The 25262-nt window shown below is 43.0% G+C and overlaps 1 long non-coding RNA gene across 2 annotated transcripts; it reads right to left on the reverse strand.

Annotated features, from left to right (window-relative positions):
* Positions 1 to 1580: 1580 nt before the first annotated feature.
* On the reverse strand, positions 1581 to 24737 carry LOC108352896 (uncharacterized). Of its 2 annotated transcripts, none has more exons than XR_001841296.3 (3): positions 24679 to 24737; positions 5918 to 6038; positions 1581 to 2023 (listed from the first exon to the last, which is right to left on the reverse strand). It is a non-coding gene; the product is annotated as an uncharacterized LOC108352896 (long non-coding RNA). The 2 variants fall into 2 exon arrangements; XR_005493905.2 differs by having other exon boundaries at positions 1581 to 4383.
* Positions 24738 to 25262: the final 525 nt, after the last annotated feature.

The following is a 25262-nucleotide window of genomic DNA, read 5'->3' on the forward strand; positions in this document are numbered from 1 at the left end:
CAGCTCCAGTGGATCAGGCACCCTCTTCTGGGGAAAGCAATATTAGTCAAGGAATAGAAGGGAAGAAGCTATGCCCTGTTCAAATCTAGCTTTAGACCTTGTCACAATGTCCTTATCCTTCCTATGGCCCTTCTCTGTCACCAATTTGATAAGCCAAAGTCCTTAGGAAATATCCTAGCAGACCAGGATTAGACATCAAAGTACCAAGCATAGGAGAGGAAGACAAGTCCTGGATATCTAGAATAACCCTAGACCGTATGCCTAAGGAGTGTCTAAGACCTCCTCCCTTTTTTTTTTTTTTTTTTCGGAGCTGGGGACCGAACCCAGGGCCTTGCGCTTGCTAGGCAAGCGCTCTACCACAGTGCTAAATCCCCAACCCCTGACCTCCTCCCTTTGAGTTTATATTACAACCTTGACTGGGAGGGAACACCACTGCAATGATATAAACGATGATATAAATGATGACGCTGTGAGGCAGTTAACAGAAGGGGTCTCGTTCAAGATAACAGTTTGATGCAAGAGCCCAGAGCTTTCTTGATGAATTAAGCGCACATGGGCATGTGCACACGCATGTATACGTTTGTGTAGGAGCAGAACTTTAAAAGGCTGGTAAGATGCTTGAATCTGAATCTAGAAGGATGCAACGCTAACAATCCGAGCAGACGTTGCAGGAGAAGGTCAGCGTCCCACTTGAGGTGAGCTAATCCTGAGGCTACTCGGTTGGGTGTTCCGCATTTGGAATAATGCCTGAAGCTTGGGAAGGAGGGGATCCTGGAGGAAAGAACCTGTAAACAGGAGCAAGTGGGTCAGTGTAGGGTTGGGAGTCACAGGGAGAGGATTGCATAGCAGGAGCCAGCTCCTGGGTTTGATCCACAGCATTAGGGAGTGGGGAAGAACACAAGAATAGATTTGAAACAGTGAGAGTATAAAGATGTGACTGTAGAAAGAAGTGAGGTCCAAAAAACAGAGTCCTGGGGGACACAGAGGGAGAAAAGGGAATGCCCCAGAAGAACAGCCATCGAGGGAGGGGATAGAAGCCAAGCGTTTCCTTCATCTTCACAGTGCATTATTCCCCTTCCAGGTTTCCCCTCCGGAAACCGCTATTCCACCCATCCCTCCTCCCCTTCTATGAGAGTGTTCCCTCACCCACCCACTCCCTCCCATTTCCCCACCCTGACATTCCCCTACACTGGGGTATGGAGCCTTGACAGGACCAAGAGCCTCCCCTCCCACTGGTGCCCCACAAGGCCATATTGATCAGTTTTACAACTACAGCCCATGAGAACCATCAGGATGGTGATGTTTAAAAGTGGACTACGAGAAGCAGCTACAGAAAGCCCATTCTAGTGTTCTCATTGCTACTTCAACCAGAGCTAGCCTGCTGTTAGTTTGTAGGGATTTTGGCTTTTTTTTTTCTTTGAATAGTGAGTCGCTACTAAAAATTTTATTTGTGGAAAGGTTAGCAGAGGCTGAGAGGAAGCAGATTCTCACTCCTAGAAAAAGCAAAGACAAGCAGATACAGAAAACCATTACCCTGCGTAATCTTTGAGGTATACAATCCATTTGGTCCTATCTAGCGCTAAAATTTTTTTATTCTGGTAAATTCAGGGGGAGAGGGGAGATTTTCTAGTATCAAAGGCTGCTAACCACTGTCACCTGGTCGAGCACTAGTGTTCTTTGTCTTGCCTGAGCCTTGAAACCTGCAGAAATTAAGTCACAAGGAGATAGGAGGAAAAGATAACCGTTGGCTGTGAGGTAGGGAAGGCTGGAAAAGGCTGACGATGAGTCCGGAGAACAGTTCACTCAACAGCTATGGCATGTTCTAGCTGAGATGAGAAAATGAGGCTTCTAGGCTGGAAAAGGCTGACGATGAGTCCGGGGAACAGTTCACTCAACAGCTATGGCATGTTCTAGCTGAGATGAGAAAATGAGGCTTCTCTGAAGTCCTCTAAACTCATGAGTGTTCTGCTGATCTGAGGCGTCCACAGAGTTACATCTCAAGGGAGTTTCTTGTAGGATTACACTGAGAGAAAAAAAAAAAGTAAAGTCCTGGATGCTCCTGGCAATAATTACTAATAAGAAATGGTAGTCACCGAACGGTAACTCTGTGTGTATTCCTTCACTCCATCCCCACGAGCGTCTCCACATAGGTATCCCTGGGGCAACTCAGCAAATGCTTGTTGGAAGAACTCATGACAGTTAACCCAGCTGTCAGATACACGGTGGAATTGTTAAATCTGAGGCTCCTGGGTGTCAACGCCAGTGTTCCTAATCACAGTGTTTTGGTCAACTCACTGGATCTCAGAGTTGCACATAGTAGATGCTTCAAGTGTCCCACCCAGCACCTGCTGTGTCCACAGTTGCCAGGAGTTAGGCTACTGATGGCTCACAGCTGTTTCCTTGGCCCAGTCCTCCCAGCCAAACAGGTCTGCCCTGCCAAGGCTACTTCCTTTCCTTAGGGAAACTTAGATCAGTAAGTTGTAGTTGCAAGAGTGTCTTGTCTTGGTTGATGAGACCCCCACCTCCAGCACCCCAGGGTTATCTTCATTCTGCCTGGTCTTGCTTTTCTCATTCCCTGTGAAATTCTCCCGGGCAAACCTCCCAAATTCAAATATTCTTCTCAAGGAGAGTGGCCTAGGGAAGGCAGGTAAGACATGACAACTGCAAAGACCTTCTGCAGCCCTCCTACTCGTTTAATAACTAGGGAACGTGCACTGATCTCCAGGTGTATGTGACTTTGTGAATCGCCTGTTTCTAACACTTGTCCATTTTCCGATAGTGCTGTCCTGTTTTAGCAATTACAGATATTGATCTTGCACTGGATATAGGTGTACCTTTGGTCTGGGTCTTGTCATTGTTTGGTACCTATTTTTTGTACATATGTCTCTATTCTTGGAATCCTGGGTATTGATCCTTTATAGTTGTGTGTGTGTTTGTATGTGTGTGTGTGTGTTTGTATGTGTGTGTGTGTGTATGCGCGCACGCACATGCGCTTATATTTCATGAGTCTTCTATACTAAAAAGGAACATGTAAATTAAAATAATAAAGATCTCCACTTTTACTTGGATTATACTGGCAATATTTTTTTTTTAAATTTCAATGACCACCAGTACCAACCTAAGGGCCTGAGTCTAGCTTGTGCACGTGGAAAATAAGGACGAAAGTGTGAGATCTCCTTTAAAAAGTGTTAGCATGGTTCTAGGCCCCTGCAAAGGGTTATCAGATTAATTCAATTCATCAGAAAAGTGTAATGCTAAGCTTCTATATGCCTATCTAATTAAGTGATTTTAGAATATAAAAAGCAAACTAGGGCATCAGACCCCCTTACAGATGGCTGTGAGCCACCATGTAGGTTCTGGGAATTGAACTCAGGATCTCTGGAAGAGCAGACACTTCAAGGCTCTTAACCACTGAAAGCTAAAGATGAAAAGCCTTTTTTTTTTTTTTACGGCATAATTAGTTACTTGAGAGTTTCCCAGAATGCACCCCAATCACATTCACTTCCCAGGTTCACCTCCACCCTTGTGACCTTCCTGTCAGAAGGAGGAGGAGGTAGATGAGGAGGAGGAGGTAGACGAGGAGGAGGAGGAGGAGGAGGAGGAGGAGGAGGAGGAGTAAGAAGAAAACAAGTTTAATTTGTGTTGCCCGTATACTCACTGGAGCATGGTCAAACTCCCAGTGGACAGCCCCTTAGAGGACTGTGTCCTTCCCCACCCCACTAGTAGCCATCAACCGTGAAGAGCTACACTTCAGGATCTCTGTCACAATTTTTAAGAGTTCTCTTCAATCAGGTTCTTATGTTGGCATTGGTGTTTGTATTTCTACTCTGAATCAACTCAGGTTGATTAAATTAGTTCTGTTTTTTTCACAATGGGGTTACAGGATTGCACTCGGGGATCAGATTTAGATTGTCAGGGTTATGCAACAACCCCTTTACCTACTATAGTCTCTCATTGGCTCCATGCCCCTGCCCCCTTTTTGGTTAATATTAATTTGTCTTTATTGGATAGTGAGTGTTTGGCCTTAAAAAGTCCCTTTCTCTAACTGTGCACATTTTACACTTTTATCTGTACCTGTGTACACATATGTCCCTGTATTTTTGTAAAAAGGCCCTTTAGAAACTGTAACCTTTCCCTCTAATGGAAGCAAAAACCAATTAAAAAAAAAAAAAACAAAAAACAATTCTCTGGAAGGAAGGAAACTGATGACCACAAAGACTAGCGAGTGCACAGGAGAAAGGCCCTTCCTCTTGTGGAGTAAAGAATGCAGATTCGTAGAGCACCATGTCCAAATCTGAGGAGGGTGAAGATGGCCAGATATGTCACTGGCAGGAATCCACCATTAGATATAAATCCTAGAGAAACTCTCACGCCAGCTGTCAGCTGTGAGGAAGCAAGCATAAGGACATTAAGAGAAGTACAGTTGACTGCAGGGGCCTCTCTTCCCTCTTTCTACCCAGTCCAAGTCCATGTCACCAACCCTGGAGTAGATCTGCCTTTCCCCCCTTTCTTCCACACCCTCCTGTCAGCTGCAGGTACCTAGAATGCTCTCTCTGGGATCCCCAGTGATCACCCTGGGCTGGGACTCAGTAGGTGACTTTCACCCTCATTCTTGTCCCCCACTGAAATCTCTTCAGCCTCATCCTAGTGCTGTAGCTTGAAGGCCCATTCCCCCGCACCTACCTCCACTCCTGGGGGATTCCACTAAACCTTGAGGTGGACTCACCATTTCTCCTTTCTGTGGAACCTCTTCACCCCCACCTGCTTCTAGCGTATTCCCATTCTTTACTGTCAGCCCCTGATAACTAGAAACCCTTTCAATATGGACAACCCAGAGGCCACTGGCAAGGGCTCAGCTAGGTGAGTCAGGCTAGCCTTCCTGTCTCCCATCACTATCTCTCCATTTCCACCCTCAGCCCAGTAACAATGTGCTTACAAGTAGCTCTCCTCCCATCTCAACTTCAGTCACTGGAGACACCAAATCTTAGTTCAGATACAGGATGACCTTAATGTTTTCATCCTGGTCCCTCCAGATAACTATTTGCCTTTCAGTAACAAATTTGCAGGAACCCTCCTCCCCACCACACCTAAAGCTCCCAGTGGACCTTTAGGTATAAACAAGATGCCCTTCCTCTTTCCCAAACCCTCCTCAGCATTTCTTCCTGCCCACCTCTGTTCTTCCCTGTCACCTACTGATCTGCAGAAGTACTCCAAATTAATAAACTTAGAGTCAAGGGGGAACATCACAAGACACACTGAAGAGATCCAGAGAATCATAAAGACACACTTTAAAAACCTGTACTCCGGGGCTGGAGAGATGGCTCAGTGGTTAAGAGCACCAACTGCTCTTCCAGAGGTCCTGAGTTCAATTCCCAGCAACCACATGGTGGCTCACAACCATCTGTAATGAGATCTGATGCCCTCTTCTGGTGTCTCTGAGGACATGAGGACACCTACTGTGTACTTATATATAATAAATAAATAAATCTTAAAAAAAAAAAAAAAAAAAAAAAAAAAAAAAAAAACCTGTACTCCACAAAGCTGCCTAAAAGAAATTAATAAATTTCTTAATATATGTGACCTACAACAGTTAAATCATGATGAGATAAACGATTTAAACAGACATATCACCCCCAGTGAAACATGGGCAGTAATTAAAAGGCTCCTAAACAAAATAGGCCTGGACCAGATGGATTTAAGCAGAATTCTACCAGACCTTCAAAGAAGAATTGATGCCAATACTTGTCAAATTGTTCAAAAAAAAAAAAAGAAAGAAAGAAAGAAAGAAAGAAAAGAAATGTTGCCTAATTCTCTTTATGGGGTCATATTTACTCTGATATCAAAACCATACAAATATCCAACAGAAAAAGAAAATTACAGATCAATTCCCTGTAAAATTTCTCAGTAAAATACTCACAAACCAAATCCAGGATCACATCAAAAGGATCTTCCACAATAATAGAGTAGGCTTTGTAACCAAGATGCAGGGATGGGTCAACATAGGCAAACAGAGAAACGGAATCAGCCATATAAACAGACTGAAAGAAAAAAAAACCGAGTGATCCTGTTACAGTTTCTGACTTTATGGTTTTTATGGGATTTTTGTGCAGGTTATGTGTGTGTTTCAATGTGTGTATGTGTTTCTCACATCCTTTTTCTGTTTGTTGTTTGATTTGTTTTATTCTGGCTTGAATATATATATGTATGTATATATATATTCAATATATACATATATATATATTCAATATATACATATATATATGATTGTTTTCTGAAGAGAAAAAGAAGGCATAGAATTGGATAGGTGGGAAAGTTGGGGGGGATCTGGGAGATGAGGGATAGGAAACCCAAATCAGAATATATTGTATTAAAAATGCTTTCAATAAAAAAGAAAATCCTAAGGGAAGGAGAGTAGTAAGACTCAGCTCTAACATGGTCAACACAGTAAATGCAGATGCTGAATCTTAGTTACATACCATGTCCCACCCTTGTCTCCACCCTGTATACCGAGAGCTTCGGATGCATGGGTAGTAACACCCATTCACTATTCATTATTTATTACATCAAGCTCCACACAAGCCCCGCCCCCAGAGGACTGATGAAGAAAGAGGCCATCCCAAGGAGCATGCGCATGCTCCCCTGACTTACTCCATGTACAATTACCACACTTGTCAATCACACATGTTGAGAAACTACACATTGAGTGTTAAATTTTGATCTGTTTTCCAAGTTAGTGATACGGGGTATGATGTTCTATCCTAATTCTGGGCAGTAAGTATCACAGAGCTTCAGCTGCCCTTCAACAGCCTAATTATAGGAGGGAAACAATATTGTGGGCTTATTCAATAAATGATATTCAATACCTTATTAGGTATATAAAATACATACATAACGTATACCTTATGTGCGATCATTTTGCCCGAAATACTGTGGTATGTTATTCTCAGTATATCTGGGGGTCATGGCCCCTTTAAGGGTAGACTGGCACTTTCACTAGGGTTGCATATCTGATATCCTGCATATCATAGGTTCACATTATGATTCATAATAGTAGCAAAATTATGGCTCTGAAGTTGCAGTGAGAATAATGTTGTGGTTGAGGGTCAGAACATGAGGACCTGTATTCAAAGGTCACAGCACTAGGAAGGTTGAGAACCCCTGCCTGAGGGTATGTACCGTGTTCTCCAAGATTAGGCAGGTATGTTAAAGGCATTTTTTTTTTTACTTAGAATATTTTCAATTCGGAATGTGCTTACAGAGACACAGTACCATCATCAGTTAAGGAACAGGGTCCACCCGGTTCTGTTCCTCTGGTGACTCTAACTCCAGTCAATCTAGGGCCAAAATCATAGACTGTGCCCATGTGCCTGCTATCCCAGACCACCTTCAACCCTTCTATTCCTAGTCAGGTCCCTGGGGACATGAAGTACAGCTGTCTGGTGGGTAAGTACAGAAAGGGTAAAGATTCCAGGGCTCAGAAACTCGTTAATCATTAATCCCGCTGTATATGCCAAAGAGAAAGAGTATCTGTTGAACATTCACTTAGTAGCTGCCTTGGATGGCCAAGGAGAGTTAGCTCCTCTCAGGGCTGGTGTTGAAGCACAAACCCCTCTTCCTCACACCCTCCCTCCCTCCCTCCCCTCTCCCCCCAACCCCACTCCCCCTACCCACCGCACTCCACACTTCCACCCACCCCCACCCGCACCCTGTCTCCAGGGTGCCTCTTTCCCTGGGGGAATCTCTGACCTACACTAACAATTTCCTCAGCTTGGACATAAACCTGCAGTCTATATACCACAGGAGCTGGACACCCACCAGGCCAGCTAGCCACAAGTTATCAACAAAACCAAAACTAAAATAACAAAAATTTAGAGAATTCTGCAAACTAAAAAAAAAAAAAAAAACCTGAGAGGAATACCAATAATAATTGTCCTTGTTCTAGTTAAATACAATGCTTAGACTTGAGCCTGAGACTTGTACTTACAACAGACTGTTCTTTTCCGTCTGTCTTGCTAAAAGAAAAAAAAAAATTAATGACTTCTAAAACATGTGAAAAATAAACTCAGAAGTTATTGAAAGCTCAAAATACTGAAATTCCAATTCCTCTGTACTGATGAAATAGAAGTATTTTTCCTATCATCCTTCAAGCTTGTACTGCAAGAAACAGATACAGTATCTCACATTGTGAAGCTATGAGAACTTTGTTGGCAAGGATTCTTTGATGCAGATAATTCCACAACATAAATCAAGGCTTGTTAAACACACAAGAAACGGAAAGGCAATACAAGCAATTTTACAATTTGCTAGACACAGTAGTAAGAAAAACAGGAAGTGGGTGTTTATTAGCAGTCCCAAATATACCAGCCAAAATACAACTCCCCATGGAGTCCGAGTTATTCAAAATAGAGCAGAGAACAGAATTCCTAAGATTATAAAAGGGTAATTAATCACAAGCAGTATTCACAGACCAGTGATTTGGAAACTACCTTCTTACTGAGGATCTGGATCAGGAGTAAACTTCAAAGCAAAATGTGCTGATCTCAGATTCATTGCATCTGGTCGATAAACTCTACCAAAACTTTAAGCCCACTTGACAGTCCATCTTTATTACATAATAACTGTGCGTATGATGCCTTAGACGTCTTTTACCTGACTTGGGGAGTATATCACTGCCTCCCTACATCAGCCACTGGCATTAGAAACACTGCCTCTCACTGTTATTCTGTGCATTGAATTCATAATCAGATATGTTATTTAAGCACGTCTCATAGGAGCACATGGTCTGTCGCCATCTAACTACTTGTAGCTCTCATATCAACTGATAGCATGAAAACTTTGTTTTCGATTTAGAGAGTCTTTTAAATATATGCCCCAACCAGTCTGGTTTGAAGCTAAGGGCTTTTATTTTAATGGCAGTGGCTTAAAATATATACCTAGAGAGATGTATCAGAGGTCTTGCCACTCTTGTAGAGGACCTGGGCCTGGTTCCCAGAACCTACGTGGCAACTCACAACTGCCTGTTAAGTTCAGTCCAGAGGATCCAGAACCCTCTCCTGGCTTCCATGGGTGCCAGGCACAAATGTAGTACCCAGGCAAACAAAACTCTCAGACGCATAAATCAAAATAAACAAATCTCTTAAAATACAGATCTAAAATACACGAAGCATGGATATAATTTTTCAAGAATAATGTAAGAGTTCAATGAAAATTTTTATCTGATTCCAGAAACCATTTGGTTCTTGATGGTGAGGCTGCAGAGTCGGACGGTTTAGAGTCTTAGGGACTTGGGAATTTCCAGTGATAAAGATGACTTGGAGGAGTGACAGTGGGCAAGTCCCTTACTTGTTCTGGGTGTTAGTTTCTCCCTTAAGAACTGTGGGAATTAGAGCATTGGCTCCATTAACCCCAACAACTCACCAGGGTGAATAATGACTTAGCTTGCTCTTCTGACTTAAGCCACTTGGAAAAGCCCAACAAATCAATGAATTGAAGTGTTTATTCCAGTCAGTAGTAGATGCAATGGGGATGTACGTGCATGGTGAATTGATACGCTGGTCACACCTCTTACATGACTGTGCGTATTCCTGAGTTCTGACTAACAAAGTAAAGGAAGACAGGTCTTTGGAAGCAGCTTACCACAGGAATGAGAAATTAACAGAAATTACAAATTAAATTACTAATTACTAATTACTAATTAGTTTGTGAGCTCCAAACTGAATGAGACCTCAACTTCTTCCTTCCCTAATATTTGAAGACATACACACACACACACACACACACACACACACACACACACACACACACGCCAAGCAATGGAGACAAAAGGTTCACTGGAAGAAAGAAGAAAGAAGGGTAGAAGAAAGGAGAGAGGGCCATATTGGCATAGCTCTCCATTCTCTGCTCAGAGGGGGTGGTGTTCATGCCAACCGTCTCCTCCTCCAGAGTGAATGGGAAGACATACGGCTTCCCCTGGACTAAGTTCTAGACAACTGTGGCAGAAGCGATGACTTCTGCTCCTGCGCCAGCTCTGAGAAACGCTAATCAGTTCTTGCTTCACCAGCTGATGACCTCAAGGAGACCCTAGGGAACAGCGGAATCCCCCAGAGATGAGGAAACTTCAGTAGAAAACACCTCCTGGGTACCTAGCTGACTTTGCCTAAGCAAAAACTAAGCTTTTATTGTGTTAACCCCCACTGGGGGGAGGGAGACTCTTGGTTACACTATTTCCTATACAGACTAGGAAAAGTCAGACTCACTCAAATCAGTCTCTTTGGCCAATCAGCTCTGGGTTCTGAAGCATCTGGATAAGTTGGGGGTGTGGGGGAAGCCTTTCTCCTTCCCTCCCTTATTTTCCTGGCAAGTCAAGTTTCCTGCTGATCACCTCAGCCAGCAGTGGCAGACAGAGCCATTGCTTCCTCATGGAACTTCTGAAATACCGAAGGTCACAGAGGGTCTCTGCAGGTCACACCCTGCCAATTAGCTCTGCACTGGAGGAGGTGCAAAGTCTGGTTTTGGTTTTAAAATTATTATTCATTATTATTATTTATTATTATTATTTGTTCTTCTTCCTCCTCCTCCCCTTCTTCCCAGAGTGGTATTGGCCCCCAGTTCTCTAGCAATCCCAAAACCTTCATCAAACGTATTTACATCCAATGGGAGCATGCCAGCCCCCAGTGCCTGGTAAATACTGTTGCCTTTTGTAGGTGCTCTGGTTGGTACTCACATTGATTGCCAGGCAGAAACACTTGTCCTATAATTCAGATGAGTTAACCACAAGCAGTAACCCCAATGATATTCTGGGACTTGAAACAAACACAGGAACCACAGGAACCCAAGAAACTTGCAACAGACAAAAAAAAAAAAATCTCTAATGACATATTAAAGCACACACAGCAACTACCATTCTCCATCGAAGTGATCTAAGCCAAAAGGAGTTCATGGATATGAACTGAAAATAATATATTCATAGTTATTTTCCCTCATAGCAACATAGGCCTTGTGTATTTGATCACACTAAAGCTACAAACCATAAATGGCTATGGTCTACACCACAGATATGTTTGTGTGGTCCTCACAGTGTTCTAAAAAGAAAAATTAAGTCATTTAGTAAAAAGATTTTACACAAAGATCTCAAATTTCTGGCTTCTCTTGTAAGACCAAAAGCTTGAAAAATATTGATGTGGACGTGTGTGTGTGTGTGCGTGTGTGTGTGTGTGTGTGTATACTTGAGTCTTCCTCTCTCTGTGATAACCCCGAGGGAAGCCACTTGCTATAAGCCCATTCTGACCACTCCACTTGCTTAATATTACCTGCCGGTCTTAACAGGTATTAGATGAGACTCCTTAAACAGTATTTGTATCAATAAGCGCTCGCATTCACCTGCGTAGCTTTCTATGTCAGAACTACCCCTTCTCGAGAAGAGACCAGCATTCAGAAGTACACTGCACAGGCAGGAGAAGAACCTCTCTCGGCTTATGCGGTCCTTTCTTCTGGGCAAGGGTAAGTCTTCTGCTGCCCTAGGTTATTGACATAAAGGGCCATCACAGTGGAGTGGCCTCATCAGGAGAAGGATACTGAGCTGTATGCAGTAGCTGATGCAGGACAATCCTCTCTGTAGTTTGACTATGGCTGAACAGGTAGAACTGAACATCACACCATTAAGCCTGGGTAAAGTTGGCTCTCATCACAGCTCCTTTCTATGTCCTCTACTAAACATATATTCTGCAAAGAAGCACATTTAAAAGTGGCACTGTGGACCTTGTGGAATTTGTGGACCTGGGCCGGCCTCCATTGTCAAGGTCCCTGAATTTGGGATTTGCTGTTTATAAGTTTATACTGTACGACTTGTTTTCCTGACTTATTTTTTTTCTTTCTCGGCTTGTTTTCTTTTCCCCTCTCTTCCTCTTTATTATCAAGCACTCTTTTGTGTCTCAATATGGTCTATCAAAGTGTGAGAGGTCCCATTTGTTAACTGATAACTGTTTTAGCACAAGACTCGGGAGCACCAGAAGTCGAGCTTCATGTCTGCGTGGCCTCAACTTGAACTATGATGATGCTGGGTAAATACTTAACTAGAAACGTAAAGGCCTCTAGCGGCACATTACAATGAGGAAGACGTGCATCTGGTGACACGGGGAGTACTTCCTTTTCTCACTGAGAAGTCTTTTTTTTTTTCTTTCTTTTTTTTTCTTTTTTTTTTCTTTTTTTTTATTAACTTGAGTATTTCTTATATACATTTCGAGTGTTATTCCCTTTCCCGGTATCCGGGCAAACATCCCCCCTCCAAACAAACATGGAATATCCAAACACACCAGAAAAGCAAGATCTAGTTTCAAAATCATATTTGAACTGAGAAGTCTTAAGAGCAAGACCTAAAAGCGTCCATCACATGGAACTGAACACCTATGAGCCCTCCTTCCCCGCTAACAGCATCAAAATTTAGTATAAAAACCCACCTAGAATCTGTTGCTACCGCGGAGATTCAGCATTAATCAGGGGACAGAGAGAGAAACCCTGCCTAAGCCACTCCCTGTCCAAGAAAAAAAAAAATAGGACACGAGTCTGTACCTCTTTGAAGAAAAACAATAATATTCTCTCTGTGTGCCTCTCAATTATGTTTTTATGAGGTGTGCGCCTTCAAAAAAAAATATTAGCGGTCTTTGCTTTCATTCCAGGAGTTTACATAAAGTTTGGCTGTAGTCAGAAGTGACCTTACTTGACCTCAGGCTCCATTGACAGACGCTTGCTTTGGGTTCAATTGTTGTCTGGGGATTGAGAGGGGCATAACGATATTAGCGAAAACAATAGCCAGTCCGTTTATATAGAGTCTGTCTTCCTGTGATTTCAAAGCAAATCTTCAAGCCTAATACAAATGACATTAAAAGGAACTGGCCCAAGACTTGGCAACTGCGGCTCGAAGGATACTTCATTCCGCTCAGCTAGCACACGCTGTGTGCGAGCCGTGGCCGACTGCGCACTGACCAGTCTCTCTTCCCACGGCTCCCCCTAATCTGCACTTGTCCTGGTGCTGCCACCTTCCACGCTGATGGTTTTCTTCCTAGCCAAGTATAAAGAGTTCATTTCACATGAAACTCAGCCTCGTTAGCCCAGCGCTTCCGGCTTTCTCTTTAACCTAGGTTTCATTGAGTCATCTGGGTTTTAGCTCAATGAAGCCATCGTCTTTTCTGGGAGAAGGGGGGGGGGGGGCTTCTCTTTCTTTGTAGTTTTTTTAGAGTTTTCCAAAAACAAGTAGTCAGTCTGTACACTCGCTGGAGATTGGAGGAGTCTATAGGGGGGTAAAGGCTAAATGTTCACAAAGTTCTTTCTGTCACATAACAATGAGCCCAAAACTGGAAGATTCATGTTTGGTTAACATTGGAGTTCAATCTTAGCGGAAACTTCCGGAACCACCTCCCTCCCAGTACAGTTACCTCACTTCCCTAGAATGTCTGCTCATTTTCTTTTCCCGGCATCCCTTCTATATGAACACCTCCCAGCCAAGTCAATTAAAACAAAAAAAAAAAAAAAAACAAAAAACAAAACTCATTTCCCATCTTTGAATGACTCCTGAGAACCATCTACGGCTAATGTTAAACACAGGAGAACAGCAAATGCTTGAAGGGTTCAGATTGGGAAATGAGGAAGTGAGGAAGTAAGGGTTATCCATTAAGAGTGGGCTTAGAAACGGAAGAGTCATGGCTACTTTGAGATGAAACTCATTTACACAAACCAAAACAGAAACCTGCTAAATACATCTAGGAGGAGGTATGCAAGGCATAGGCGACTCCAGAGAACACCGAGGGAGTATTTGTGGCCGTTTGGCCTTTCCTAAGAGTTGAAAGAGACATAAAGGTGTAACATGCATGACTCAAACACTTCAAGAGTCTGTTGCCTGTGGCTCCACGCGACCCTTCAGCAGACTCTGGGGTTCTTGTCCACAGTGTGTGTGCGCATGCACCACAAGGAGCGTGCGCTTCCCGCCCCAACTCCAAACATGCTCCGTGCTTCCCGCTGTGGCCGACCTACAAACACATCCCCACTCCCGTGTCTGCCTTTCCGTCTCAGAGTCTCTCCTGGTCCGTACATCATCAGGTAATTTACCATTCGGGAGAAGGTAATACGTTTTCAGAAATTCTCCAGAAATTTAACCAGTTACATTTTAAAAGAAAAAAAGGAAGAAATCAGTGTTCCGGTTCCTCGTGAGAGCCAAATAATTTCCCCCCTTTCCACTACTGAACGAGTTGCCTAAAGGCAAGTATTAAGAATCATTACAAAACCATCATTTTTGTTAGATGCCAAAAATTCTTCTCAGGTCCCCCACCTTCGGAATGGCAGGACCTATGTGAGGGCAGCGGTCAAAGGTATTCCAGAAGCAAAGACAGAGCTGCACTTGTAATTATCTTCGGCTACTTCCTCTTTTTCCTTAAAAGGTTTAAATAAACCCACCGGGGTTGAATTTGCCTGGTCGCTCCCAAAATCATGGCCATGGCTTTTTTTTTTAAAAAGCTGAGCAACACAATTTCTGTTCCCAGTTCACTACCGTCCCTCTCCCAGCCATCCAAATTCAACAAGGAGTGTGGCTCGAAACAAAGCCTTTTACAATGGATTGGATTTCATCTAAAAGCATGTTAATTCTGCCATAGCCAGAAGCGGTTTCTAATCTTTATATATAGGAACTAACAAGAAAAAAAAAATCAAAGCCATGGGATTAAGTGGGGGGAGAAAAAACTGTGAATGAAGAAAACCAAGTCATTGCTCAGCTGACTGGAGCAAAGCCCTGTAATGTTTCCCAAGCTAATCCACTGCTACCGGTGGCAAGCATCTGAGAATCTAAGAGGTCTCGTAGGTCGTTATTTACTGAAATGGTACACTGAGTGGTTATTTCTTTTTAAATACTAATAACCTAGAAAGCTGGCCCCATTTGGAAGAGGGTCAGCACAGAGGCGTCTGATGAGTGTCAGAAATGACTGCCTCTCTTCGGTAAAGGAATTCCCTAAAGGAAACATAATTCACAATGACAAATGTTGACATTTTTAGAATTGCAAACACTACCTCCAGCTTGAATTCGGGTTATGAACCCTTCGTATAAAGTTCGGGACTGGCTTGGAAGCCACTCGGGAGTCCCAGTTTTTTAAAAAAAGAAATCTACTGCTCGTGAAAAATATAAAGAACAATATAAGCACAAACCTTTGGTGCTCGGAATGGAAAGAAGCCTGTGGAGATGTCTGGTCCACAGGCTGAAGTTGGATGTGTCGCTGGTTTGATTTTCTAAGCTGGGTCTTTCAACAACACTTTCTAAAATTTAGTAAAATCTCTCAATAAAGGAGGAAATGGTGGCTAGGAATAAACAGAGTTTTTGTGCCCCTCCCCCATTCTAGTAACTTATTTATGAAGTATATGGATTGAGTCATCTATGCAGCTTTTAGTTTGGAAAGCAGAAAGGTACTGGTGTCACTTCAAATGACAAACCGATCACTAGTGTGGTCACCCGAATACCCGAGCATCCTTTTAGTTAAAGATACACAGACACAAAAAACCACTGCTTACGGGCTGATGAAGAATGTACGTGTGGATCTTCATTGAAAAGGAAGGCCTCTAGGGCGCCTCTCATGAAACTTCAGAGTCATCGGAGGGCCAAGGCACTTTATTTATGACCCCCTTAACTTTAAGGTTGCAATACATGGCACTGAATAGTATTAGTATCTGCTACCTGAGCGCGTTCCTCCAAATCCTGGCTCCCAACCTTCCTAATGCTGTGACCCTTTAATACAGCACCTCCTGTTGTGGCGAATCCGCCCCCCCATCCCAACCATGAAGTTTTTTTCATTGCTACTTCGTAACTGTGATCTGCTACTATTATAAGTTGTAATATAATTATGTGTGTTTTCCAAAGGTCTTTGGAGGTCACGACCCACAGGTTGAGAACCAGTACTCCAGTCAGTGGCTGTTTTATGTGTTCTTTCATAGTGTGGAGACAGTTCACTGTATACATTATACTCTTCTTTTTTCTTCTTAAAGAAAATGGTTTAAATGATCAGAAAATATGAAATGTTATTTGCAAAGAAAACATTTAGAACTTCTGGTTGTTCTTTGTGGTTTATTTGTTTGTTTGTTTGTTTGCCTTTCTAAGCATTATTTAGGCTAATAGACAACTGTGTAGGTTTTGGTTCAGTCTGTGAGTCACTTTTACATTTTCTATATAGTTACAAACAAACAAACGAACAAACAAATAGATAAAACAAAATTATTTTTAGTATGCTTTTTAACCAGAAAATGATTTGGAATCTGAAAGATCATTCTAAACATTTGCTGTCGGCAACAATACAGAAAGAGGAATTTAAAATTGTAAGCTCAAGGCAGTCCTGCAAGGGACATGAGAAACAGATCGATACTGTACATCAAACTTGTTCTCGTGGGTGCACTGTCTTAACGCCGTGTGACTTCTCCGTCCCCCATCGTGTTAACGGGAGACAATACATTCTGGAGCTACTCCCATTAGCCTCCGTCTTCACCACAGAAGAAGCGAGCACTTGTCTACTTAGGTTTTCGGGGGACACCCATGTCCTTCTACCAAAGCAAAGACCTATGCTGTAAGGCAGAGCTGATCACTAGATCAAAGCCCCAGGCCACTTACAATAAAAGAAGAGAGGGGGACCCAAAGAACCAAAGAAACAAAGATGATTAAGAGATAAGCATCGGTCTCAGATATGACATTTCATCCTGATCAGTGCTGAGCAGACGTTCATAAGATGGGACACAAAGACAGTTACTCACTGGTCCTTATCTTTGTGCTCCTCCTCTCTTTTTTCTCTTTCTCTTTTAGAGTGAGAATGTTTTGATTGTTGAATAATGTCTTGGTTTCATCTTCCAAAAAGGCAGTGTGTGGATAGATACAAAGTTGCTTGCTGTGAGGCTGTGTGTGTCTGTGTGTGTGTGTGTGTGTGTGTGTGTGTGTGTGTGTGTGTGTGTGTAGATACAAGGTTGCTGTAAGGCTGTGTGTAGATAGATACAAAGTTGCTTGCTGTGAGGCTCTGTGTGTGAGTGTGTGTGTGTGTGTCTGTGTGTGTGTACAGATACAAGGTTGCTGTAAGGCAGTGGGTGGACAGATACAAGGTTAAGGATGTTCATTGCTGTACATACAGCCTGAATCTCATAATCAACTATAGTAGAGAATTTCCATGAAAGATTAAAAAGAATCCAGCTCTAAGTACACTGCCTGTCTATGATTATTTGTCTCTGTTGGACTAATAGGAGCACAGTCCTTATAAAATATTCAGTGTAACTTGATATGAGAACTACAAAAATTGCATATGAGTATTTAAACAAGACTCAAACTTTACAGAAAATAAAACACAGATAAATGTGCTTTAGAAAACCATCTCAAATTATTTCAAATTCTGCATCATGCAAATTGACCGAAATGGGCCTCTCAACTCCAATGATGGTGGTCAGTTTGTTAGACAAGCTCAAGATATAATATTAGGATTGCAGGTTTGATTATTTTACTGCCACATAATCAATATATATATAATATATTAAAATATTCTGAATCAGAGTTAGGCAAACTGTAAAAAGTAATTTTATAAAGTCTGATTTTTTTTTTATGCTTTCAAGATTTAAAACAGCTTTATGAACCAGACTGCCTGAGCTCATGCTCAACCGATACAAGGGCTAGGGAGGTCACTCAGCTGATAAGAGCTGGGGGAAGGGGAAGAGACTGGAATGGGAGGATTAAACAGAGAGGAGAAGGGCAGAGGCAAATGAGGGATGGATATGGGGAGGATATGGATATGGATGGCTAAAACTAAGGGCCATTTGAGGGGGTCCTATGAAACCTACTATAATAGAAGCTTCTTAAATATGTGTTGTATATTTAAGAATATGTATTTTGTAGATAGATATAAAGATAGATAGATAGACAGACAGACAGATAGATAGATAAATAGATAGAATGAACTCTAAATGTAATCACCAAATAATGGTGATGCAGAGACAAAGCCCCAACAAAGGCATCTCTTGCCACCAAGTGAAACCTCCAATACCGGGGTTAAGTCTGAGTTGTTAGCCAAACGGGCCCCCTGGAAACCCCTAAACACCTCAGATGACTGCCAAGGCTATTGGTTGCTCCCTACACACTGAAGATAAGGCTCTATTTGTGAAGACGACATTTACATATCTTACTGAACAGGGAGGCATTGAACTTGTGCCTAACTTAAAAATTGACTGGAGGGTACTGGCAGGTACTTCGCATGCTACCAAAGAAGAAAGGTAGGTAGTAACCCAGCCAGGACCTCTTCTCTCTACAGTGGTGACCTAACTGCACAACACACTGGTGCAGTAGTGGTCCAGATGTTGTAGGAGTAACCAAGCACTATGTGCTTTGATTTAAGGGCATGATAGAGTCCATGCCTGACACTGCTCAAGTGCCCAAGAACCTGAGACCAGATTGATTATAGACCTAGGAGAAAACAAAATCAAAGGCTTAAAAGTTTACATCCAGGGCTGGAGAGAGGGCTCAGCGGTTAAGAGCACTGACTGCTCTTCCAGAGGTCCTGAGTTCAAGTCCCAGCAACCACATGGTGGCTCACAACCATCTATAATCAGACATAGTGCCCTCTTCTGGCCTGCAGGCAGAAAGCTGTATGATGTATACATAATAAATAAGTAAAGATTTAAAAAAAAGTTTACATCCACATATAAAAGCATACATCCCATATTTGTCTTTTGGGGTTTAGGTTAACTTACTCAGGATGATTTTTTTTCCTAGTTCCATTCATTTACCTGCGAATTTTGTGGTTTGGTTTTTGTTTTCAACGTCTGAGTAATATTCCATTGTATAAATCTACCACATTTTCATTATCTATTTATCTGTTGATGCACATCTAGGTTGCTTCACATGTCTGGCTATTATGAATGGAGAAGCCATGAGCAGTGGTTGAGCAAATGTCTCTGTATCGGATGAAGCATCCTTTGGGTTTCTGCTGAAGAGTGGTATAGCTGGATCTTGAGGAAGATCTATGGCTCTTCTAGAGGAATGTAGCTATAAAAATGACTCCTCTGACACTCTACTACAACCATAGATTAGATCTCAGCCAGCCTTCATCATAGACACCCCTTTCTGCTATAAATGGGAGCAAACACTGAAACCTCCAGACAGACAATTTGCAAAGAGTCCTAAATGGAATACTCGGTCCTAAATGGGAGGTCTTCATTAAACCTCTCCTCTCAGGGCTTAGTGAACTATGAAGAAGAAGGGGTGAAAAGATCATTAAGAGCCACTGAAGATGGATAACAACACCAAAGAAACAGTGCCTTCCAGACACAACAGGACTGAACCCATGGTCACCGTAGTAGCACGGTCTGCATAAGAGCCTGCATGAGCCCAAGCCAGATGGATCTCAGCAGTGAGAGGGAAAGTGGACATGAGCTCCCGTTCTTAACCTATAAGTATCTTTGATGGGCGGCCACTCACAAAGAAAAAAAATCATAGTTTTCTCCAATGGAGACTCACAGGTACACAAACCACACTTAATGGCAGGCCCTATACCCAGCAAAACACCCAGCACAAAATGAACTCAGTGACATTTTTGGAGATGTTTTGTCTCTGGATACTTTGGGCATTTTTTTTAACCTTTTGATTACATATTATAATTTCCAGTTTTGTGGGATCTTTATGGGGTGTGTGTGTGTGTGTGTGTGTGTGTGTGTTTATGTGCGTTTCATGCTTTTTCTTTGGGCTTTTTTCTATTTGTTTTTAATTCTGGTTTGATGATTTTTTTTTTTTATTGGCCTGTTTGTTTTCTAAAGAGAGAGGAAGAAGGCCTGGTATTTGGTGGGTGGACAGACAGGGAGGGTCTAGGAAGAGCTGAAGGAAGTTCCCCTGGGTTCTTTTGTTTGTTTATTTGTTTGTTTGTTTGTTTTGTTAAGTAGGCACAACTTCAGTCCTCATGCAGGCTCCGAGTCCACTCTGGATCTAACATGGTGTGCTTCCACTTAGATTTATGATATTTAAATGAGAAAGAGAGTGACAACAGAGACTGTCATAAAAGTAAAGAGTTGCATGGTAAGTTTACACCCAAAAGGTTATGGTGACTCCTTGCAAGGCTATTTTATATGGAATTAGAAGGCGACCCACATTCTCAGGAAGCCCCTAGGCACGCTAAGATAATCTCTTTCAAAGCCTTACCAAGTAAAACATGCACATACAGAAAGTTGCCAAAAAAACAAAAAACAAAACAAAACTTACAAAGCCCAAATAGAGTTCAAACACTTCATTTGATTAAAAGTTTTTCTCTTAAAAAAAAAAAAAAACTGGAATGTTTCCTTTGATTTTTCTCTTTGGATGCTAGGGCTACATTTTGAAATTGCTTTTTAATTCCCCATACGGTGATTATATAATCATGCCTCTACCAGCTGTGAACATAGTCTCTCTCCTGATAACATTTTATTTTTAAAGGAAATTGTCTTTGAAGAAAATATTTTGATATTATGCAGCAACATAAGAAACAACAACAACAAAAAATGCCAAAACAAAGATCATAAAAAAGAAAAAGAGTACGTTTAGTTGGTCTGTGGGGAAAAAAGAGGAATAATTGCTGCAGAAGATAAAACAAAATCAGCCACGCATGTAGGGGAAACGATTGGCTTGTTCCACATAAACAGGGCAGACTGGCAACCCCTTTCTTCTATGTTCCAACCAAAGGGTGTTTTGATATCTTTGGGACAGAGTCAAGGGTCGAGACTCTCATGTCCTCTCTTGCAGGTCCCGCTGTTCTATTGGATCTTCACACTACCTGGAACCCTCACTTGTGGTTATATAAACTCCACTGGTGCCTGCCCCTAGGAAGGCCAGGTAAAGAGCAACCCAAGGCTGCTCCAAGCAGGTAATATGGAGAACAAAAGGAAACTGCCCTTTTCTGTTCCTCTTCAAACTCTTCAGGACCCCAGAGTCTGAATGCAGAGGAAAAGGTAGCCAAGGAGAGGACAGGCACCCAAATCACGAGCACTGAGAAGAGCATTTCTTGCCGAGGTTATAAATCACTGGGGACGAGACAATTCCACATGGGTGTGGTTGTCCTGAGCCTTAGCGTCACTGCTCCTGACCCTACCCATTAAATGCCTTTAGCATTACCCCCACACCCTTGGCACCCCGATTCTACCCCACATGGTGGTAAACGTGTGTCCCAACATGGCTAAGTTCCCGCTCAACAAGGACAGGCAATCGAGCTGAGAAGCCCTGCCACCGTGTGTCAGAGCTCATCAGAGGTCACGTCCTGGCCCGGCTCCAGACATTGTCTCAGGCTCATTCCCCTCGTGTAAAGCATTTAGTTTGTTCCAAGTTCTAGACCGGACCCTGGGGATTCTGAACTAAGGAAGACTACATCCTTGCCCAAAGAGAAACTACAATTTATAAGGGAAGCTGGAAGTGTGCGCGAATGTAAACAGGCTATGCTATAATGGAGTTGGAATGATAAAGCTTCGAATCCAAATAGGTCATTCCCATAGTGCTCCACAAAGCTCACAGAACTCCCCGGCTCCTGCAGACAGTAACTCTTTTAATTTCTGGGTGAGAAAAAGCATTTGGGGCCTAGAGGAAGCTGTCCTAGAATAGATAGCCTTTCAATTCAATCTGCACTAGGACAGAGACAAAAGCCAACACGAAATAGGAATGGTTTGGAGACTACCTTGTCTCAAAGGGAGAGTAAGATTCTAGCTGGTGAACAAAAAGATGAAGGGGAGGTGGAACACTGTACAGAAGCACTACGCTGCTGCACCCCAGGAATGGGATAAAGACTCACAGACAACCTTATTCTGTAGTGTGTGGGACTGCCATCGCTGGGCTGCAGAGAGACAGGAAAGGAACAGCGGTCTTTATTCTAAGTATTGGGAAAGAGCCCAACAGTTTCCACTCAAAGGGAAACAAACCAGCTGGGTATGTGGGCACACAACTAGAATTGTGATGTTCTATTGGGTGGTGGGGAGCCACAGACTTAGAAGTTTAAGGCCAGCCTGGCCTTAGTGAGGTTCGGTCTAGCCCAGGCTATCTAGAACAACCGTGTCTCAAGAGAAAAAAAAAATCAAGGGCAGGAGTGGAATATCAAGATTTCAGCAGGTGATTTTAAAGGCAAGAATGGACCAAATGTAAACAGAGTTCAAGCTGAAGCACTATACTAAGCAAAAAAAGAACAGAAAGTGAAACCCAAGAGAAAGGATGTTCCTCTTGATAGAGGAAGATCCGCCCTCTATCAAGATAGAGTCACGGGGTTGGGGATTTGGCTCAGTGGTAGAGCACTTGCCTAGCAAGCACAAGGCCCTGGGTTTGGTCCCCAGCTCCGGAAAAAAAAAAAAAAAAAAAAAGATAGTCACCCAGGAAGAGAACAAACTTTCCTTTTCTATCTCCATTTCATTTATTCAATTTTTATCTATGAATCCCAAATCTGATCATAACCCCTCAGTACTCCCCTTCAGTGCTCCCCACCCAGCATCATGTCTTCTTCTCCTTCCTCCTCTTCCTCCCCAGTCCTCAGAGTTTAATTAGTGTTTCCTATATGCACATGAATGCAAGACCATTCCTAGAGCAACCTGTCAGCAGCCACACATCAAAGAAAAATGACCCTTCCTCCCCCAGCAGCCATCGACTGCCAATAGCTTCTCACATAGGGATGGAGTCCAGTGAACCCTTCCCACAGCCATGGTTGAATGTTGACTGTCTTGATCTCGCACAGGCAACCACAGTGGCCGTGAGGGTATGATCGTAACAACCATGTCATGGTCAGAAGACCACGTCTAACCTATTCTCAGGGTCTTACATTTCCTCTTCCCCCCCTTTCCATAGAAACACAATCCCTTGCACGTGGTCTCATTGATGTGACCCAGAAAGCTGAGCCTGTGCCTTTTAAATTGCAGCAAAGCAAAATAAAATAAAAACAAATGAAAAAAATAAAAAGGATCTACCTATACTAACTGTCCTTTGATTCTTCTCAGCCGTATAGGATTAATAAATATTAACTGTCATTAAGAAACGTATTTTCAGAAGATTAAAAGTAAACAAACCTGGATGGAGAGATGGCTCTGTGGTTGAGAGCATTTGCTGCTGTTGCAAAGGACCGGGGTTCAGTTCCCATCACTCACACAGTGGCTCACAGCCACCTATAATTCCAATTCCAGGGCTTCTAATGCCCTCTGCTGACCTCTGTGGGCAGCAAGCACGAATGTGGTGCACAGACACATACACAGGCAAACACGTACATTAAGTAGAAACAAATAAACCTTTTTTAAAAAAAAAAAATCACTTGAACATACATCCTGTTTTACGCTGAGTAAAAAAAAAAGCACTGGAAGGCAGGAGCCAATCAGGTTTGAACTTGTGCCGCGCAGCCTCACGTTGTCATCTCCATGAGTAGCAAGTTTTAAAAGCAAGACAGGCTTTTTGGAATCCTTGTAAGGTTAAGTTTTCCTGAAAGAACTTTTCATCAAAGGGCTTAGAGACGAGCAAAGCGTCTTCTACACCCTTGAGCGAGAGGGTTCCTCCGTCCCCTTTCTTCACAGCTATCAATGGTTTCAGACAGAAAAGGCGTATGGGGAAATCTAGAGAGCCATTTGCACTCAGCGGCTATGCCCATCTGAATTACTGCCGTCCACCTCGGCAGAGGTTAAGCACTTACAGGTGCAAGAAGACGTTTGTTAAGAATGACATCACCACGCGGCTTAATGCTCATGTCAGATCTCTGTTCCCCTACAATGCAGCAATTTTCCCTTTCCTGCTCATTTCAGTGGTCTTGTCTCCTCCACCCTGTGTCCCTCGTCCTAGTCCCTAACTTATCCCCAAAACTCAGTTCCCCCTCCCCTTTCAGAACGCCACACTCCTCCTGAGTCATTCTGCCCCCCCACCCCCCGAAAATCGGCAACTGCATTGGTAAGAAACTCTGGCCTTATTTACCTCTGTTGGCTTCTTCATGATTGAGGGCAGAGCTTGACCTTCAAAAACCTGAGAAAACCCTCTCCTAAAATATAACTTATCGGCTATCTCCAAATTCTGCCAACCACACGTTTACTCTCTCTCTCTCTCCTCTCTCTCTCTCTCTCTCTCTCTCTCTCTCTCTCTCTCTCTCTCTCTCTCTCTCTCTCTCTCTCTCTCTCTCTCTCTCTCTCTCTCCTCTTTGTTTCCACTTCCCCCTTTCTAATCCCCAGTCTTTCCTCAATGATACCAGAGAGAAGAGTCCCTAAGGCGAGCCCATTCTAAGTGAATCGAAAGCCACCGCTGCTTAAGCCCAGGTTGACGTTTTAAAAGACTGAATATTGTTACATTCATTTTGGAGAATGAAATCCAAGTGTTCCTCATTCCGAGCAGCCCGGTGCAGCTGGGGTCTTCTAATGTAACCTGTAAAGACTGGCGGAATGTCTTCATGCCAAGTGACACAGGTCCTCCGACCTTGCCTCGGGGGTCACAAAGGAGACAGAAGGCAGGGGAAACAGAAACTCAGGTAGTAAGACCCTTGATCCCTGTGAAGTGAACATTACCTACCCAGTGAAGGAACAGGAAATGGCGGAACAGAGGCAGGCACAGAAGCAAAGAGAGATGGCAATGGCGGAAGAAGACAAGAACAGCTAAACCGGAAGAACTGGGGAGAGGAGAGCAATTGTCTCTTCTCCCTCGGATGAGGAAAGCAAGAACCTTACCTAAGATGTCTGAAGACGGAAGTCCATATGAACCCAGTTGGATCTGACCCGGCACACTGTGACCTGTGACCCGGAAATGTAAGCCCGGAGCATGCTCCCAGCCCACCTCATGCCCCAGAGTAGATTCAAGTCCCCACCTTACACACTCAGGCCAGTGTTCTACCTTAAACCTCATCCAAGCTGCTGAACAAGTTGTTTTCTCAGGGATTGGAAGGAGAGACAGAGTGTCAGACGAGGCTTTTAGGAAAAGCTTAAATTTCCTTAGGAATAGAGAAATAAAATTTAGGCAATCAAGGCAATTTGGAGAGCCCCTAGTCTGGCTGGATTATTTTCGGAAGATAAAAGGGAGGACATTGAATACTAAAGTGCAAGTAAAGTCTGTACAGTTGGAAAGAGAGGGACCCTCTTTCTCCCCAGACCCAGCGACAAGCTTCAGAAGTAGGCCTCTGACAGCCAGGCTGTGGCTGTTCACGTGTGGGTTGCTTTGGGTTGAGAGGGATCATGGTTGGAGCATGAGAGAGGATGGTTGGGAGTGGCCCTTCCCACTATTACCCACTCGAGTTTAATACCAAGTTTAAGGTGCC

Source organism: Rattus norvegicus, chromosome 15 (assembly GCF_036323735.1).
Source record: "Rattus norvegicus strain BN/NHsdMcwi chromosome 15, GRCr8, whole genome shotgun sequence".
NCBI classification, from domain to species: domain Eukaryota; kingdom Metazoa; phylum Chordata; class Mammalia; order Rodentia; family Muridae; genus Rattus; species Rattus norvegicus.